This window comes from Podarcis filfolensis (assembly GCF_964270895.1).
Source record: "Podarcis filfolensis genome assembly, chromosome: 1".
NCBI classification, from domain to species: domain Eukaryota; kingdom Metazoa; phylum Chordata; class Lepidosauria; order Squamata; family Lacertidae; genus Podarcis; species Podarcis filfolensis.
In genome coordinates, this window is record NC_139604.1 from 96,245,460 (window position 1) to 96,264,802 (window position 19,343).

Below are 19,343 nucleotides of genomic sequence, written 5' to 3' on the forward strand. Positions count from 1 at the left end.
ATAAAGTAACACCAGACTGCGTTATGATAGCTGTGATTTAGTAACATGGTGTCATCATTCCTTCCTCCCTTCCTCCCAAACTACATAAAGGCAGCAAGGGCAAATGTTCATGTTCTTTTCACATGCAGCTTTCATTATATTAAAATATTGATTCAGGGATATATATTTTTTAATGACCCAAGCCATGTTGCCTGCTCTAGCAGCAGGAGAAATAAACTGCTGAATATTATTTTTGCCATATTGCCTTTGGAGGAAGGAAGCAGAGAGAGAAAGTTATCCTCATATTGAAGTGTTTCTTCTTCTCATAACACTAAAGCCTGGAGTCATCCAGGGCAGGCCTAAAATATTTTGCTGCCTGAAGGGAAACAGCTTATTGCACATACACTCAAGTCAAGGTGCATAGTGACCAAGGCCAGTCAGCAGTGCAGTTTGGAAATTTTAGAGCCTGGACTTACTGGCCTTATGAGGGAGGTGACAATTAACACATATCTTCTCCCCTCACCCTCACCATTCCCTGTTTTACAACTATTTCCAGGCCAGACCATGCAGGAGTTTTACTTTCTGAACTCAGCTGTGCAACTACATAATGGACACAAAAGCATCACCTTATGTAGGAAACTGATTGCTAATGTACAGTACTTATATGTATACAGCTTCAGTGTAGAACACACCAGAAAATCAACCGTCTACAGGCAGACTGACTGTTATGTTTCGGGGGGGATGTTTGTGTACACAAGTTGGTTGTGCAGGAGTTCTAAATCAACTTTAACTGTCCAACCTGAATTTGCTGGTATGTGATTGAATCCCACCCCAAAATAGTGACAGGTTGAAAGTGTAAGTGACCTCAAAGTCAAAGGAACTTCAAAGGGAGACTTCAACATTAAACCGCTGATTTAAAGTATGTCAGGAGACTCAGTGCTATCCTTTGAACTGAATTTCGACAAAGGGTTTTTATCACACCACGTGCTAATTGTTGCTACAATCATTTATATCTCACCTTTCAGAATAGAAATCCTTTCAAGGCAGTTTGCAACTAAATAACATAATTTAAAAACACAACAAACAAGGTTGTTACCAAGGCAAGGATGTATATGTTATTGAGAAAGTTCAACATCAGAATGAACACAGTGAATTGTGTAATTATTACTTTCTGGACTTCTATTCATTTTATTTCCCCTTCCTCACAATTCACAATCCGCACTCTCAAACAAGGTGCCACAAGACTATTTGGGTGGGACCTTCTAAGCCAGGGTTAAACCACAGAGCCTAGGACTTGCTGATCAGAAGGTCGGTGGTTTGAATCCCCGTGACGGAGTGAGCTCCCATTGCTTGGTCCCTGCTCCTGCCAACCTAGCAGTTTGAAAGCACCTCAAAGTGCAAGTAGATAAATAGGTACCGCTCCAGCGGGAAGGTAAACAGTGTTTCCGTCTGCTGCTCTGGTTCGCCAGAAGCAGTTTAGTCATGCTGGCCACATGACCCAGAAGCTGTACGCCGGCTCCCTTGGCCAATAAAGCGAGATGAGCGCCGCAACTCCAGAGTCGGCCACGACTGGACCTAATGGTCAGGGGTCCCTTTACCTTTACTAAGCCAGGGGTCAGCAAACTTTTTCAGCAGGGGGCTGTCCCACTGTCCCTCAGACCTTGTGGGGGGGGGCGGACTATATTTTGAAAAATAATAATGAACAAATTCCTATGCCCCACAAATAATCCAGAGATTTTAAATAATAGGACACATTCTACTCATATAAAAACACACTGATTCCCAGACCATCCGGGGGCCAGATTTAGAAGGCGATTGAGCTGGATCTGGCTGCCGGGCCTTAGTTTGCCTACCATGCACTAAGCCATACACCATGTAGACCGATTAAAATAAGTTTAGTTAAGACAAAGTTTAGTCTATTGATTTCAACAGTTGTATTCCTAGTCCCTTTGTTTGATTGTTTTTCAAATATGCTTGTTACTCTGCATATTCCTATCTCTAGAGGAAGAAGAGTACGGTAGCCGATAGGAAGTGGTGTTTGGCTCCAGAAATCTTGCTCACATAGGATGGAAGGGAGTGAATTTTCCTCGTCTTGCGCAACGCCAACCAAAACATGCTTGTGCTTCACTTTCACCGAACTGCAGGAAGTTTCCTAACATGGAACACTGTATATCACCCCACCACTTGAGAATGAGGCTTAACACATAAATTTTATTTTATATTTAGGCCATTAAAAAAAAAGAAAAGGTTGTGGTTTGTATGTCTCGAATCTGGGCTTGTTGCAAGCAGGGCACAAGTGTTTTTAGCACCTGCACAAGGCTATTGCTTGTCACCAAGAAGGTAATTAGTCTCAGCCTGGAACCACCACGTTGGGATGTGTGACTGCCAGCACAACCATTCAGATCCAGATTAATGCATAGAGTTAAAGGAGCAAATGACTGTCTTAGGAATCAACTCCTAGGGGCCAAGGTCCCTTCGCCCCCCCAAAAAAAATATTTGAGGGGGCCTGGGGCCTCTCAAAAGTTGATAGGCATTGCCATTCAAATGGTGTACCTGTGCCGCGATTTGTGATTGGTTATGCGAGACGGGGCTTACCTGCCCCTCCATATTTTATTTAAGTTTGCACCCCTGGTATGTATGAACATAATGAGCAGAATGGAAATTGAGCTGACCATTTGATTTAAGGCTCCCGTTATTAGGGATAGGGAGCAAGCCCCATAGAGCACAGGCATAGTAAACACACACAGGATTGTACTCCCAAATGGGAAACATGCCTGTGTAGGTGGCCAGAAAAGAGTCATACATTACACCACTATGTCATGTGAGACGGAAACACGGGATGAATGGTTTTTAGACATGCCTTGATGGTTCTAAAAGAGCAGAACAGCCTCACATGCTATACCATGGTCAACATGTCTCTGTTTATTGTAAAGTGGCCTCTATAACACAAGGGGGAGCTCTGGTCTGAAATATCGAAACTCTTTTTCCCTTTATTGGCAACGCTGGTCATTATTTCATAACCTATTTTGCCTGGTAAATAAACAGTTTTCTGCCTCAAAGTACCATGTACACTGCAATAAAGGATCATCACAGCCTTTCTGTAGTTAGCTCACTGTGGAGTCAAGTCTGAGGCTACTTCCAGACCCTTGCTAATTGGAATGGGATTCAATAATACACCATCAATTTCAGGTTGTGCAATTATAGTTAATTGGGAGGTCCTGTGCAACAAACCTGCTTCCCCAAAAGATCAGTCTTTTCCCAATAAGGAAAGCAGAGGGGAAATGCACTGGAAAGTGTGAAGTTACAGTTGTGATGTAATGTCATCTAACCTCCCCACAAAACAATCAGAATGAATACTTAATAAATACATCTGAAAGCACCCTACATTAGGATGCCTGATGCTGATATCCAGTCTATTCTTTGAAATTATAGTCTGTATCCGAATGCTGCTGCTCACAGTCATCTCTAGTCGTATTTTCATTTTTGTCTCCCTGCGTCAGAGACAGATATCTTCAAAGACTGGATTCTCTCAGTCAGCGTGGGAAGTGGAGATGGGAAAGTGAGTTGTGCGTTTAAAATTATGGCGAGAAGAAAAGCATGCAGTGAGAACCATTATGCTACAAAATTGCTCTTCAGCTAGGAGTTGTCAATGAAAACCATTAAGATTCCAAGCTCTTTTCTTAAGACGATGACATTTAAAACTTTCAAGACAAAAAGCAAGTCTTGATAGAATGTTAACCCATGTGATGTAGAGTCCATGGAGCCTTAGCGCTACAATTCTATATCCAATTACCTGTTATTAAGCCTTAATGAACTCAGTTGGACTTACTTCTGAGAAGACATGTATAGGAATGCACTGTTTAACAGTAGTAGTGAATCAATAAACTATTTCAAAAGAAGCAACGTTCTGATTATAAAGAGTATCATTTACATCAGCGGGTGGCTCTGCAAATTGTAGAACATGGACTGAACAGATTTCTTATTTATCTGTGGCATCACAGAAGGCAGCCCTGTATTGGGAAGTTTTTAATGTTTGATGTTTTACTATGCTTTATATATGTTGTAAGCCAGCCAGATGGGCAGGGTATAAATAAAATAACAAAGAAAACAACAATTAATAATACTAGTTATAATTCATAAATAAAAGCTGGTTGAAAGGGAAATAATGTCTTCATGCACCTAAGTCTTCTGGTACTGAAAGCCCTTTAACTTCATTGAGGCTTATGCATGAGCAAAAATCTGAGCTCTAAGTAGTTTGGAAGTACTACTGTACTGATAAAAGGTATGCTCAACAAATGTGTTGTTTTGAATTAGACTGTCAGATTTCAAGAGAGGATTATCTCTACTATTAGCTACTGAATCTTTCACAACCTGTACTGTTCCCCACCTTCAGCCCAGTCTCATTTTCTCATAATTTTGTTGGAGCAACACAGCAACCACACCCTTAATTTTAAGTCTCTTGTCAGACACACTTTTCACTTGCCACCTCAGAGAGCTTCCAGGCTGTCACCATTTTGTAGGTGGGGTTCAAGTGCATACTGAGAAATTCAAGTTGCACAATTAAAATGGATTTGGCAATCTCACACAACAGTCTGCTTCCAAAAAAACGACTTTTTTTTGTAAGGAAAGTGATGAGAAAATGCACTGGAAGGTGTGGGTTGCTTGACTGAAGTCATATTACTTCCCTGGCAAACAATGCTCAATAAACAAGTCATCTGGAAGCTGCTCTAAACCACTGAGCCTCTTGGTCTTGCCGATTGGAAGGTCAGTGGTTCAAATCCCCACAACGGGTGAGTTCCCGCTGCTCTGTCCCAGCTCCTGCCAACCTAGCAGTTTTAAAGCACACCAGTGCAAGTAGATAAATAGGTACCACTGCGGCAGGAAGGTAAACAGAGTTTCTGTGCACTCTGGTTTCTGTCACAGTGTTCCGTTGTGCCAGAAGCGGTTTAGTCATGCTGGCCACATGACCCAGAAAGCTGTCTGTGGACGAACACTGGCTCCAGTGGCGGTGAACCCTCTCCAGCACCCGGGGTGGGATGCTGAGGGGTGGGGCGAACCGCCTGGTGGCACACACGCAACTTCTGTATGGACTGCGCACTTGCAGCATCCCATACGGTGTTCACACACCCGGCAGTCTGTACAGTCGCTGTGTGAGAGGCTGCCCGTACGGACACTGTGCGAGCGGCACCCATACTGACTGCATGCCCCCTCAACCGCTCTACAGCTGGGGGGAGGCAGGGGCCATCTTGTCACCCCCCCAAGTGACATCTGGGGTGACCCGCCCCTCCCCCCCTTTGCCCCTGGCCGGCTCCCTTGGCCTGAAAGCGAGATGAGCGTCGCAACCCTATAGTTGCCTTTGACTGGACTTAACTGTCCAGGGGTCCTTTACCTTTACCTTTTTACCTTGTTAAAAAAACACACAGAGAGATTCTCACACCTAAGATCTGCTCCAGTCATATAGGACCACCCCAGGAGATGGGTTCACTGTATACACTTGGGATTCACCGCTCAAACAGTTTTGAAGTCAGAGTGACACTGGCTTTGGAGGAACCGTATCAAAATGAAGTATTGCAGAAGAAACCATAGGACTTCATAGGATGGGGAAAGTTTGAGCAAAAACATCTGTAAAAAAAACTTTTCACTGAATTCTTACAGAATTTCTCAAATGCATATCTACTCTGAAGTGAATCCTATTGAGATCAAAGGTTTAACTTCCAGGTACGTGTGCATAATACTACAGTCTTAATCTCTCTCCCAGGAGTCTATTTTAACCACAAGGTTAATTTTACTTCAGAACCTGGATACGTGTGTGTATGAAACTCACTACCATAAATACCGTATTTTTCGCCCTATAGGACACACTTTTCCCCCTCCAAAAATGAAGGGGAAATGTGTATGTGTCCTATGGGGCGAATGCAGGCTTTCGCTGAAGCCTGGAGAGCGAGAGGGGTCGGTGCGCACTGACCCCTCTCACTCTCCAGGCTTCAGGAAGCTATCCATAAGTCTTGGGAGCCCGCGGGAGTTCCCGCCGGTTTCCCACGGCTTGCGGAGAGCTGCCCGAAGCCCGGAGCGCCAGTCTCCCAAGGCTTGCGGAGAGCTGCCTGTTCTGGGGGCTGGGGGGGGAATAATTTTTTTTCTTTATCCCCCCCCCCAAACTAGGTGCGCCCTATGGGGCGAAAAATACGGTATCTCTGTAGTTACTATGACTGTGATAAGAGTTTCTACAAAGAGGTGAAAGATTGTGCATATAGGGATATAAAGAGGGCCCTTAATTTTATTGTCTCTAAAAAATAAAGCAGTGTGCCATGTGAAACATTGCAGAAAAACATGGGTTTTGTAGGTTGTGTTTTTAATAGAACTGCCATCATGTTTCTTTTCATTTCTCTATCCATTGCATCCGGCCATGTACAGCTGGTAAGAGCGCAGCAAAACTGATCTTTGAAGATGCACAAAGAGCCATTTAGAGTTTACAGTAGTAACACAACCTGTTCAGGAAGGTGGTTTTCTGCTGCTTGACATAATGAATACAGGCCTAGATATTAGCTCTGTCAAGCTGAAGAAAACCACCAAACATGAGGTTGGCTTCCTGTTTAAAAACCATGAGCTAACTGAAGAGCAAAGACTGGTGAGGTTATGTTACTGTAATATCTAAGGTAACAAACCTTTTGCAGGATTTGAAAACCATTCTGGGGGAGGGTGGGTAGCCGGTTTCCTGTTGGGGGCAATGCTGGTGTCTCCTAGCGCTTTATTGGCACAAACTATTTGACCAGAAATGAGAGTAGGCCAACCTAGTTTCCCTTGTTTAAAAAAAAAAAAAAGTTTGTATTTAGAACATTGACAGAAACAATTGAATGAATGAACATATAGTCAGAGCACTTCAGTCCTATAAACCAGTGAGTTATCATTAAGCGCTTTCCGTTCAAAAACATTGCAGAGCCTGGTGCATTTATACGTTCTCCCATCAGCAGATCTGGAGGGGGAATTAAAAAAAAAAACCTAAACCTTATTGTCAACGTAAATGATCCCATGAATCTGGAGCAGTAGAATCAATAACTCATATTCTAATGTATTGCTCCTTTCCTTGTGACATGCATAAGATTTTAATTGAACTCTGTTTGCAGAAATTCCCAGGACAATTGGATGCATTCTATGCTATTTATTCTTTTTGGATCAGAACACAGCCGCCTCTTTCCAGAGGGGCCAAATATGGTGCTGCCACATGTACCAGTAAATCCCCCTTGTTTTTGCAAATTTATAATTTTATTCTCTATGCCTTTTATAGTACGATACAGTTACTAGTTATCTTATTGTTATGGTTCTCTGTTTTGGTTTGTTCAGTATTATTTTTTAATTTGTACAAAGCTTCTTTTTTGAATACTGGTCCTTGGCCATAATAAAGAGACTGACTGGACGCATGACACGCAGCACTGTAGCCCAACCAATTACTATTCAATATAAGGAGAAAGAGATGGAACTGCAGGGGATGAGGAAGGAAAGAGAGCAATTTCTAGGTGCTTAGAAGACTCAGGGTACAGCCCATGGTACAAATTTGCTTATGGGCAGATTAAGCTGCTGAGTGTTCATGGTTTGAGTGGAACTGAAAGCAAGCTTATAAAAATTATGGGATGAGTTGTTGTTTTTATGGGTTCTTGGGCCAGGTGCAAAATACCCAGGGCTCAACCGTTTCGCTCACAATGATTCTGGATATATATGAAATTTAAACAGATGGGGAAGGGGAAATGGGGGTGAAATGGATAAGTTAAAATCCCTCCATCGTTACTATTGACTGTGTAGAGAATTATTGCTTGGGGGGGGGGGATTGAGGAATGAATTCCAGATAAAGTGAGGTATTTATTCATTGCATTTTTATTTCATTTTCTCCAAGGAGCTCAAGGTGGCTTACATAGTTTTCCCCCTCCTCATTTAATCCCAACCCTGTTGGGACAACAACCCTGTGAGGTAGGTTAGGGTGAGAGAGACAGTGACTGGCCCAAGTTCACCCAATGAGCTTCATGGATGATTGAGGATTTGAACCGTGGTCTCCTAGGTTCTAGTCTGACATCCCAACCACTATACCACACTGGCTCCAAATGTAGCTTCATCATCTATTTACAGTGGTACCTCAGGTTACATACGCTTCAGGTTACAGACTCCGCTAACCCAGAAATATTACCTCAGGTTAAGAACTTTGCTTCAGGATAAGAACAGAAATCGTGCTCTGGTAGCACGGCGGCAGTGGGAGGCCCCATTAGCTAAAGTGGTGCTTCAGGTTAAGAACAGTTTCAGGTTAAGTACAGACCTCTAGAACAAATTAAGTACTTAACCCGAGGTACCACTGTATCAAGAAAGAGTACATGTACTTGAATATTACCTGCATCTTTTTGTCCCTGTTCTTTCCCATTCCATTACCAACTCCACCCCCGTTCTATGTTCCGTTTTCTTTTTTAGATTATGAGCACAAGCAGGGAATTGTTTTATGCTAAAGCTCTTCTGCAGAACCTTAGGCACTGAACAAATGAACATATAATAACCTACCTGGCATGAAAACATAAGAACAAAGCTTCATAAAGGCTCTGTGCAGAGGACTATTTCCCTGGAACAACAGGAGTAACTTCCTTGTTACAATTTCCATAGGTGTAGCAGTGTTAGTGTATTGCAGGAAGAACAGCAGAGAGTCTTGTAGCACCTGAAAGAGTAAGAAATAAAATTGTTATGGTGCCACAAGACTCTTTTGGGACTCCCAGGCTGTCACTATTTTCAAATGGAATTCAGTTGCATACTGGAAAATTCAGGCTGCACAACGGAAGCTGATTTGTGGCTCCTGAGCAACAAATTCATTTCTCCAAAAGAAGTTTTTTGTGATACTGGAAGTGATGGGAAAATGTCCTTGGTAGTGTGGGATAACACTGGCTTTGTTGCAAATTGTCTAGCCTCCCCTCAGATCAGAGGTGGAATCTAGACAAATACAAAAAAAAACGCTGTGAAAATGCTTTTTTGAAAAAGTTTTGAAAAATACATTGAATTTTGCATAGCTCACTTTCGCCACCTAGTGTCCGATTTGTATATTGCACTTTACAACACATTTAAAACGTTTTATTTGCAGCTGTATAGCTGAGTCCAGAGTCAATGCTCATTAAATAGCCAACATCATCTGTCTGCAAACAAATCAGGAGGCATGTTCAATAAATGGTTGTTTTTCCTCTTTAGTGTTATTTATTGTGGCACTAGTCCTCATCCAGCTTTTGTGTAGTTTGATAACTATTAGCATGTAATAGGGGGAAGGAGCCAGTCAAGATTTACCAGAGTGCAACAGGAAGAACTACCTGATGTCAAAGAAGCCCACCTCCTGTTTCTGGGAAGAATTAAATGTCACGCTCTTCTGATCATCCTGTTGGTGCAAATATTTCTGGTTGCCAGGCAAAATATCCATCCCTTTCATTCTTGCATGCCCTTGTGCTAGCTTCCTCTAGCACACAGGGCTAGTTGAACCCAGCTCACAATGCTAGGCTGCAATCCTAACCCCACTTACCTGGGAGTAAGCCCCACTGAATTTAGTAGGCCAACTTCTAAATAGACATGCTTCAGGTTAGTCACTGCCTCTGGTCTTGCCTTCTTGCCATATTTATAAGTTTCTCACACCTACTGTTGGCAGAAGAAATGATGTTTTTCAAAGAAATAAATGTGATACAAAACCAAATAATCTTCCAGTTCCTATTTCGCATGCCTTTTTAAAAACAACTTCAAAAAACAAACAAACCCCTCAATGACATTATTTAGAGTGTTGCTGAGGGCATATCAATAATTATCTATTTAGCATCCATGCTGAAATTTGTAAGTATAAGGCTGTAATCCTATAGACACTTAGAAGGGAGTAAGTCCTATTGAGTTTGGTGGGGCTTATTGCTGGATAAACACGGATATCATATAACAGGCAAAAGTTCTAACTGGAAGATCTTTGAGTGATTTGCAGTAGATCTGTAGGGATTTCTGACTCTCAATTGTTTAACAATTGTAACAACAACATGACTTTTCCCACCTAAATTAGGCTGCTGCAACTATGGAAGCTGACCAGGGTTGGATTTTTGTGTGAAAGGACTGTGAGTTCAGTTCAGTTCTGGCAGTGAAAACTCCCAAGGCTTAGAACGTGTTCAGAGGCCCTCTATTCTGTAATTCTACCTCATATGCTTTTTGCACCTCGCACTGCTTGGTCAATTTTGTGTTTCTTGTAACAAAACAAGATAAGGCCAACAAGTCTGAAGTCTGATGTAACATGCCAATTAAGATACCGTGCTTTGTCTGAAGGATCTACAAAGTTAGCACACAATCCAGGCAGCTGATTTCTGAATGGCAAGCATTCAGCAAAGGTTTTTCTTTATGCACCTGCTCTTTTCTGCTTTTTTGTCTGGTGGCAATGTGCCCCAAGGTCAGAACACACGTGAAGCAGCAGGTTGTTTCCACCACTGGGCTACACTACACAACTTTGTGTTAGTTCTTCCCTCTTTTATTAGAAAAAAAATAAATACCTTGCATATGAAGGCAACGTCAGCTGGATCCAGAGCTGGTCCCTTCTGCAAATGGAAAAGCTCCTTTCATTCACAGAAATGAGTGAGAACCAGTAAAGAAGGGGAGGAGGCAATTTTTGCAGATTTTCCCTACAGCCTCTCCAATGCTACCTCCCACACTGTTACATGGTTCCCAAACATTCCAGAGGTGTTTTAGGAGGAAGGCGGAATCCATGATGATGATGATGATGATGATGATGATGCATTATTTATACCCTGCCTATCTGGCTAGGTTTCCCCAACCAGCTTCCAACAAAATATTAAAAATACAATAAAACATCAAACATTAAAAACTTCCCTAAACAGGGCTGCCTTCAGATGTCTTCTAAAAGTCAGATAGTTGTTTATTTCCTTGACATCTGATGGGAGGATGTTCCACAGGGCAGGCACCACTACCGAGAAGGCCCTCTGCCTCTTTCCCTGTAACCTCACTTCTCGCAGTGAGGAAACTGCCAGAAGGCCCTCGGCGCTGGACCTCAGTGTCCAGGCTGAATGATAGGGGTGGAGACACTCCTTCAGGTATACTGGGCCGAGGCTGTTTAGGGCTTGAAAGGTCAGCACCAACACTTTGAATTGTGCTCGGAAACGTACTGGGAGCCAATGTAGGTCTTTCAAGACTGGTGTTATGTGGTCTCAGCAGCCACTCCCAGTCACCAGTCTAGCTGCTGCATTCTGGATCAGTTGTAAAACCACTTTCCTTCCTTCCAACAGTAGGGTCATCCTGTGAATATTGTATCTAAAGTCACAATAAATGAAATCAAGGGGGTGCTGGATGATGGATATGGGAGCAACATGTACACCTGTAGAGTCTCTTGAGTAGAGACATAAAACTCTCCCACATTAGCTGCACTATTTTACACAATGATTGGCAAATTAGTCCTACCGAACTCAGTGGGACTTCCAGGGAAATGTGCACAGGATTGCAGCCTAGAGCCAAAACTAGGCACATTAATTGCATGAATGCAATTAACACACATCTTCAAAAACCCATAAATAGCAGCTGTAGGATCATTATTTTCTCCCTGCTGCACTTCTAAGTTAGAAAGAGAGTTTGAGGAGATCCATCATGCTCTTATGTGTGTGTTTCTGCCTGTTCTGCTCTGTGATGTGGCGAGGCCTAGGCAGGATGCAAGGTAAAGTGAGGTTCAGGCTGGATACAGGGCAAGCTGAGTCAAGACAACCAAAAATTGTAGAGGCCAATGTCAGTAAAGCTACATGATTCAGATGCAGCCTTATGCTGCTTTCCCCAGAAGCTTGGCAAAATTATAGAGCAGGCTATGCAAGTACCTCTACCCTTTGTCCTCAGCATCTCTCAATCAGACCTACATGGGAGGTTCCAGGTAGCTATAATAGCTAAAATTGCATGATGCTGGCTACTTCTTAGCTCTAATTTTAGCAGCTCTTACAACAAAAGAGCTCCTGTGAGCAAAATCTGGCACTGATAAATTGATGGAAGCTTTAGTCAATGCTTTCACATAGATCCGGAGCTGCATTTAGATGAAAACATTTTTAGATGCTTATCAGACTTAGATGTGCTGGGTAACATAAAGATGAGTGTTTCAAGAAAACACTTTGTCTACTTGGCATGCCATTGGGGTGAGGAAGTTTGTGCAGGACCTATAATCATCACTGATGTATTGTGCAAGCTTATAATCCAGTGTTGGTGCATAAGTGCTCACTGTTAAAACCGTGTTTATGGAAGACAATCTTACTCGGCTACGAGTGATCGTCAAAGAAGAAAGAAGAAGATTGTGCAACACAACCCTATTTATTCAGAAGTCAGTCGCGCTGAGTTATCTGGGGCTTACTCCCAAGTAAGTACAGTGGTACCTCGGGTTACAGACGCTTCAGGTTACAGACCTCAGGTTAAGAACTTTGCTTCAGGATGAGAACAGAAATCGTGCTCTGGCGGCGCGGTGGCAGCGGGAGCTCCCATTAGCTAAAGTGGTGCTTCAGGTTACGAACAGTTTCAGGTTAAGAATGGATCTTCGGAACGAATTAAATTCTTAACCTGAGGTACCACTGTATGCTTAGAATTGCTGCCATTGTGGTTTAGCTGTATGGAAAAAGAGAGATATTTAGATCAAACTTAGAGTTGCCTTCTGAGCTATTTTTTTAAAGAGATAGGCAAGGTAAGAAAAGACATTGCGCGTAATTCTATGTGATTCCAATATACAATGACCTAAGTTTCCAGTGAAAAAACATTCTGATATGACTCATTAATGCTGATTGAACACTCTTTTGTTTCCAGAGTGGGTTCATTGTTTGCTGTTGGGTAAAACAATATCTGGTAAAGAATTATTCTAAAAGTACACTAGGAGGTTACTGTGTTCCCGTTCAAATTGTGTTAAGCTAATTGACCTGAAAGGCGCTTACAACCGATATACATTCTTTGTCTGCCTACAACAATGAGAAATGATTACTGTATTCTGTGCGTGAATGGTTAATGTTTTTTTTCATATGCATCTTTTAAAAATTAATTTTCACATACTAATTACAACTCACATTATTACAATGTGAGAGAAGGAAACAAAAACCATGGTACAAAGATATGGTACAAAAGCTATGTTCCTCGATCAGACAATGAGACTTTTTAGGCTGTACTCCTATACTGTACACACCCAGGAGGAAACCTGCTACTGAATGCAACAGGACTGATTTCTGAGTAGACATGTAGGAGTTGGTGCCATTTGGTCAATTAATCAGTTAAATGTAAATAATCTGCATACTGAAAACATCAGCATGGTTGTCTCTTTTGAGGGCACCAAAGGAACTATGAGACAAGTTATTAAGTGAACAGCCCTATTATTCTTCACGTTTCAGCATTTTGGGCCTCAAAGTGGGTGCTTGCCTTTGAAATGTCATCCTGCAATTATACTACTTAGCTTTTAAAAGATGCCATAAGATTTTTTGCAAGAACCACCCAAAAAACCCCCCCACAAAAAACCACAACTATTCTTCTAAAACATATTATTAATGAACTAATTAATTAAATTTGTTAGTCGCTTTAACTTGCCCAAGGCAACCTGAAACAACTTACTGGTACAAACTTATCTGTGGACAGCAGCCTTTTCCACAGCCTGTTTCCCTGTAAATATGCATGCAGCTGCCATTACTCCAAAATCATTTATTGTGATATACATTTGCTCCCATCTACTTGCCTGGAGTTAAAATGGGGTACACCTGCAAAGAATGATTTCAATGCAATGAGTTCAGAGATATTACTTTAATAGCAATATAATCTAATTAGACAGTTCAATTGTGTTTGCTCAGCTAAATGCAAGTCCTTCTTCTGCTGGACACATCTCAAGTTACTCCTATATTTATGTGGATGAAGAATGAGTGAGAAAGCCAAGAGTGGCTCTGGATGTGACGCTTAGATGGTCTCGTATAACCTCCTGATTTTACTTGCCTATTAAAAGCACAGATCTCTATAGCACTCTTAGGGAGCTGGCATTTTTTGTCTTAGTAATTTTGAAATGGTTCCAGTGCATCGGACCCCTTTTGTCTTTCTACTGATTGAATCAGTTCTGACTTTCTTGCTGATCTTACATTAGAGACCTGAGAAATGCCCTGTAATTTCTCTTTGAAATTCTCTCTGAAGCTGCCCATTTTTTCTATGTATATGTCAAAACTCATAGCCAACCAATCAATGACAAACCATTAAAATCTAATACTTTAAATAATAACTACTTTAAAATGCTTGGGTAGGACAGACTTTGTAACACATATTATTTTAATTAAGGGATGCAATTTCCCGAAGTACATTCAATACTGTGCAACTCCACATGCATTTCCTCAAGAAAATAACATTTATTTATTATGTTATTTATTAAAAACAGTTATAGACAGTGGCGTAGCATGGGGGGTGCAGGGGGGCCCGGCCGCACCGGGTGCAACATCTGGGGGGGCGCGTTCGCACTCGCAGCTCTCTGCCCCTACCGGGTTAGGGGGCGCAAATTATTTGCCTTGCCCCGGGTGCTGACAACCCACGCTACGCCACTGGTTATAGATACACTTTCTGTTGCATTGCAATGCCCAAAGTGGCTTACAACCAACAACATTAATTAATGTATGAAAGCAATAAATAGCATCAGCAGCAAACACAAAGTTAGGGGATCGTAGCCAATACAAAACTCAGCTAAGTCCATAAGCTTTTTGAAACAACATGAGGGTTTTTTTTTTAATGGCAATGAAAAGCTCACCGGAAGTGGGCAAAGCAGATTTCCCAGGATCATAAAATTTGGGAGAGACCTCAAAGGACATCTAGACCCATCTGTTGCAGATGCTGATCTGTGGCCATCCAGCCTCTGCTCAAAAACCTCTGGTGAAAAAGAGCCCACTACCTTCTTGACAGTTCATACTATCAGGAATTCTTCCTAATGTTTAGCTGAAGCTCCCTTTCTTGTATTTTGACTCCATTGGTTTGGGCCCTGCTCTCTAGAACCATTGAAAACAAATGTGCTTCATCACCTCTATGTGGCATCCCTTTGAAAATGACAGTATTATATTCCCTCTTAATAACCTCTTCTCCTGGCTAAAATATACTTCGTTCCTCTGATCTTTCCTCGTAGAACTTGGTCTCCAGGGTTCTCACCATTCTGCAGACAAATTCCAGAGAACATGGTGCCCAGCAAGGGATAAAGTACTGAATGAACCCTGGAGAAAGCCCTCTTTTGATGGTGGTGACTGGTGAAATGATGATAAGACCCTCTGTGGCATTTGTACGGAGCCCCTGGTCGTCTCACGGACTATTGACCCGTACACCACTAATCCGCTGCCACCAACCAGGTAAAGGTAAAGGTAAAGGGACCCCTGACCATTAGGTCCAGTCGTGGCCGACTCTGGGGTTGCGGTGCTCATCTCGCTTTATTGGCCAAGGGAGCCGGCGTACAGCTTCCGGGTCATGTGGCCAGCATGACTAAGCTGCTTCTGGCGAACCAGAGCAGCGCATGGAAATGCTGTTTACCTTCCCGTCAGAGTGGTCCCTATTTATCTACTTGCACTTTGACATGCTTTCAAACTGCTAGGTTGGCAGGAGCAGGGACCAAGCAACGGGAGCTCACCCGGGGATTCGAACCGTGGGGATTCGAACCGCTGACCTTCTGATCGGCAAGTCCTAGGCTCTGTGGTTTAACCCGCAGTCCCCGGTAAATCACTTAGTCCCAGTCAGGTTCTCAAGTTAACAAAGATTATTTCAAACACAAACAAACTTTAACTGCATTCCAAATGTTGTTATTCTTTACCTTCTTAGTCTTATTTTATCCTGTCTCTATCTCTTCTACCTCCCCTCACACAAGAACCCACTGCACTAACTGTCTCTCTATTTCCAACTGCCTTTCCCAACCAAACAACCAACCAACTAACCACCACCAACTAACTCAAAGCTCGGGCTAAGCCCTTTTATAAACAGGTAGGCTCCACCTCCGGCTTTCCTATTGGTCTACATTTTAACCCCTTCTCTCCCCCCTGTACAGACATTTTCTAAACGAATGGGCAAACGCCACATCCTCCAACAAATACATGTTACAGCGGAAAGGCTCAAGTGGAAGGCAAGCATTCTGGTCTTAATGTTTTAGAGATTGGGGTCCCCATTGTGACAGTGAGGGCACTGTGTGTCATGGAGACACCTCCCTGCTTTGTGACCACCCAGATCCCCTGCCCCTAGTATTTTTATTTTTTTGTTTTGTTACCATAATTGGAGCTGGACTAGCTGGAAACAAAATGCAGGGATGCAACCACCCCACCCTCTTACCTGACTTTCCCTTAGAATGCTTCTGGGTTCCAAGTGGGGGTGCTCTGCAGGCTTTTGGGGTGGGGAATCTGTTGGTTTCTACCATTTTTTCTTTTATTTATTTGGGAAGTGTTGCCTACTTTTTTGGTCTGTGTTTTATTTTATGTTTCCAAGTGGGGAGGGGGTGTACATGCCCCCAGAATGAAAAATGTTGAGGACCATTGATTTAGGGCTTAAAAAGTAATAATCTGCACTTTCCATTGGACTGTGAAACACTACTCAGAATGTCAAAGGTACAATCCAGCCAATGTTACAATCCTATTAATTTAATAGTGGAGTTTAGCACCCTCCTTTTGAAATCACTGGAACCGAGGAGTGTTGTACGTGGGCTGCATTTTGCCCCAGCTGCCTGTACTCCTTGAAAAGTCTTTTTTGCAGGCAAGAAACATGATTCTTGTCTGGTTTTTTTTTGCCCTGTGGTGAAGTTAAACAGAAGAAGAGAGATAAAGTCCCAAGAAATCAGCAAGGGAACTTCCATATTGCAAGTGAAAGATGGCAGGAGATCATTCACAAAAATGGAAAGAGTATATCATATAGTTATCAGATGGAGACTGTGAACTCTAAAGATCAATTTTCTTTGAAGACTTTTAAAATGTCAAGCTGATTTACATAATTAAATACTAAGAGGGGGTATTTATGAAGGTAATAAATGTGAAGCTTTGTTCCTTATATTCCAAAACCTAAAACTCTTTTTAACAGGAACTTTTAGATGTCACACTGATTACACGTACCCTAGCAACCAGAGTGTTGTTAAAACGTTAAGTGTATGAGTCATTGTAAAAAAAATTAAAAATACAGTGGGACGTTGTGAATTTTAATGCATGGCACAGCAATCCTTCATAGGAAATTATTGAGTTAAAACTTTAGGCAAAAGTTTAAGTAAAATTAAATGACCCACTTGTTGTACACCCCTAATGTAGTTCTGTGGTTTCAGAAAGTATTGTTGCATGCCATCCTAATCCTTCAGCAGTGAGATATTCCAGGGTTTTTAGGTGCTTATCCAGGGTTTGTGTTTCCTTTTGGGAATGAGGGACCATGGAGACTTAATGATATATGGTTTACTTACACATATGTACAACCTGAGCCTGAGCACATTCCCTATTCCAGTCAGATCTTTAAACACCTAGAGACCTGGAAAACAAGGCTGAAATATATGTGTGTACACACACACACACACACACACACACACACACACACATATATGGCACATCAAATATTTTCAGCTAACAGACCAGATTCTGGAGATAATCCCTTCTATATGGGGACAGCTGCAAATACAGACAACCTCACAGAAGCAATTTAAATTTCTTCCAGTCAGGCAAAATGACTAATGTTGGCTTGTTTACTGGCAGTTTTCTGCTACCACTACAACCTTCTAAAACAATAGTCAGCCTGCTTCCCACCTGAATCTCCAACCACATACCTTGTTTCTTGATTCCATTAGGTTCAATTTGTTTTCTTCATCAAGGAAACAAAAGAGGACTTTTTAACCTATTAGTCACTCCACAGGAGTAGGCAGACACCCACTCACTTAGAAGTTTTTCAAGAGATTGGAGAAATAGGGAAAGTTTGAAGGAAAGGAAAACCACATGTGCAAATGAACACCTAACAGAGCACCAGGTTATTTTTGTTCAGTGACACTTCTGGGTTCTTAACATCTCGATGCAACAATTTCAAAGGGAGCTTTTATATGAATCTATTTTCAAAATTCAACCATCTTACTCATAAGAGTTGGAAAGGAGACACAAAATGGTGCAGGTCCAGGGGTTGTTTTTTAATGTTATTCAGTGGTACGGTCCCTGCCCCTTTCCCTTCACCAGAGTGTCCCCTTATATGCTCTAAGTGCATGCAACCTGAGGGCCAAGAAATATAATCCCATGCACCACATCCTTCCATCCAAGTTGTGGTCTCCCTGGTTTAATATCCTGGGTGGTAGGGTGTGATTAAAGCAATGACAAACCTAGACAGCATCTTAAAAAGCAGAGACATCACCTTGCCAACAAAGGTCCGTATAGTAAAAGCTATGGTTTTCCCAGTACGGATGTATGGAAGTGAGAGCTGGACCATAAAGAAGGCTGATCGCCGAAGAATTGATGCTTTTGAATCATTATGGTGCTGGAGGAGACTCTTGAGAGTCCCATGGACTGCAAGAAGATCAAACCTATACATTCTGAAGAAAATCCGCCCTGAGTGCTCACTGGAAGGACAGATCCTGAAGCTGAGGCTCCAATACTTTGGCCACCTCATGAGAAGAGAAGACTCCCTGGAAAAGACCCTGATGTTGGGAAAGATGGAGGGCATAAGGAGAAGGGGACGACAGAGGACGAGATGGTTGGACAGTGTTCTCGAAGCTACTAACATGAGTTTGATCAAAATGTAGGAGGCAGTGGAAGACAAGAGTGCATGGTGTGCTCTGGTCCATGGGGTTGCGAAAAGTCGGACATGACTAAACGACTAAATAGCAACAAGGGTGTGATTGCGTGCTGAGCATTTCCTATGCTGTTTTCTTTCATTCTATTTATTATTGCATTTATATCCCACCTTTCCTGCAAGGAGCTCAAGTTGGAGAGTGTATGAGTCTCACCTTCCACATTTCACCCTCATCACAAGCCCATGAGCTAGCTTGGGCTGCAGTTTTGACTGTGCAATGTCACCCACTTGAACCCTGGTTCTCCCAGGTTATGTTCCAACATTCTAACCACTGGGCCACCCTGGCTGGCTGTTAGTGGCAGCACTGTCTATTTCCCCCCTTTTCATTTATGTCAATGCACGGGAACATTTTTGCACTAGGTCTGGGGCTGGTGCAAAGTTGCATCATTGCTTAGGCCAGGCATAGGCAAACTCTGGCCCTCCATATGTTTGGGACTACAATTCCCATCATTCCTAGCTAACAGGACCAGCGGTCAGGGATGATGGGAACTATAGTCCCAAACATCTGGAGGGCCGGAGTTTGCCTATGCCTGGCTTAGGCCATGGTTTGGAGGAATATAGGATATGTTCAGAGTCTG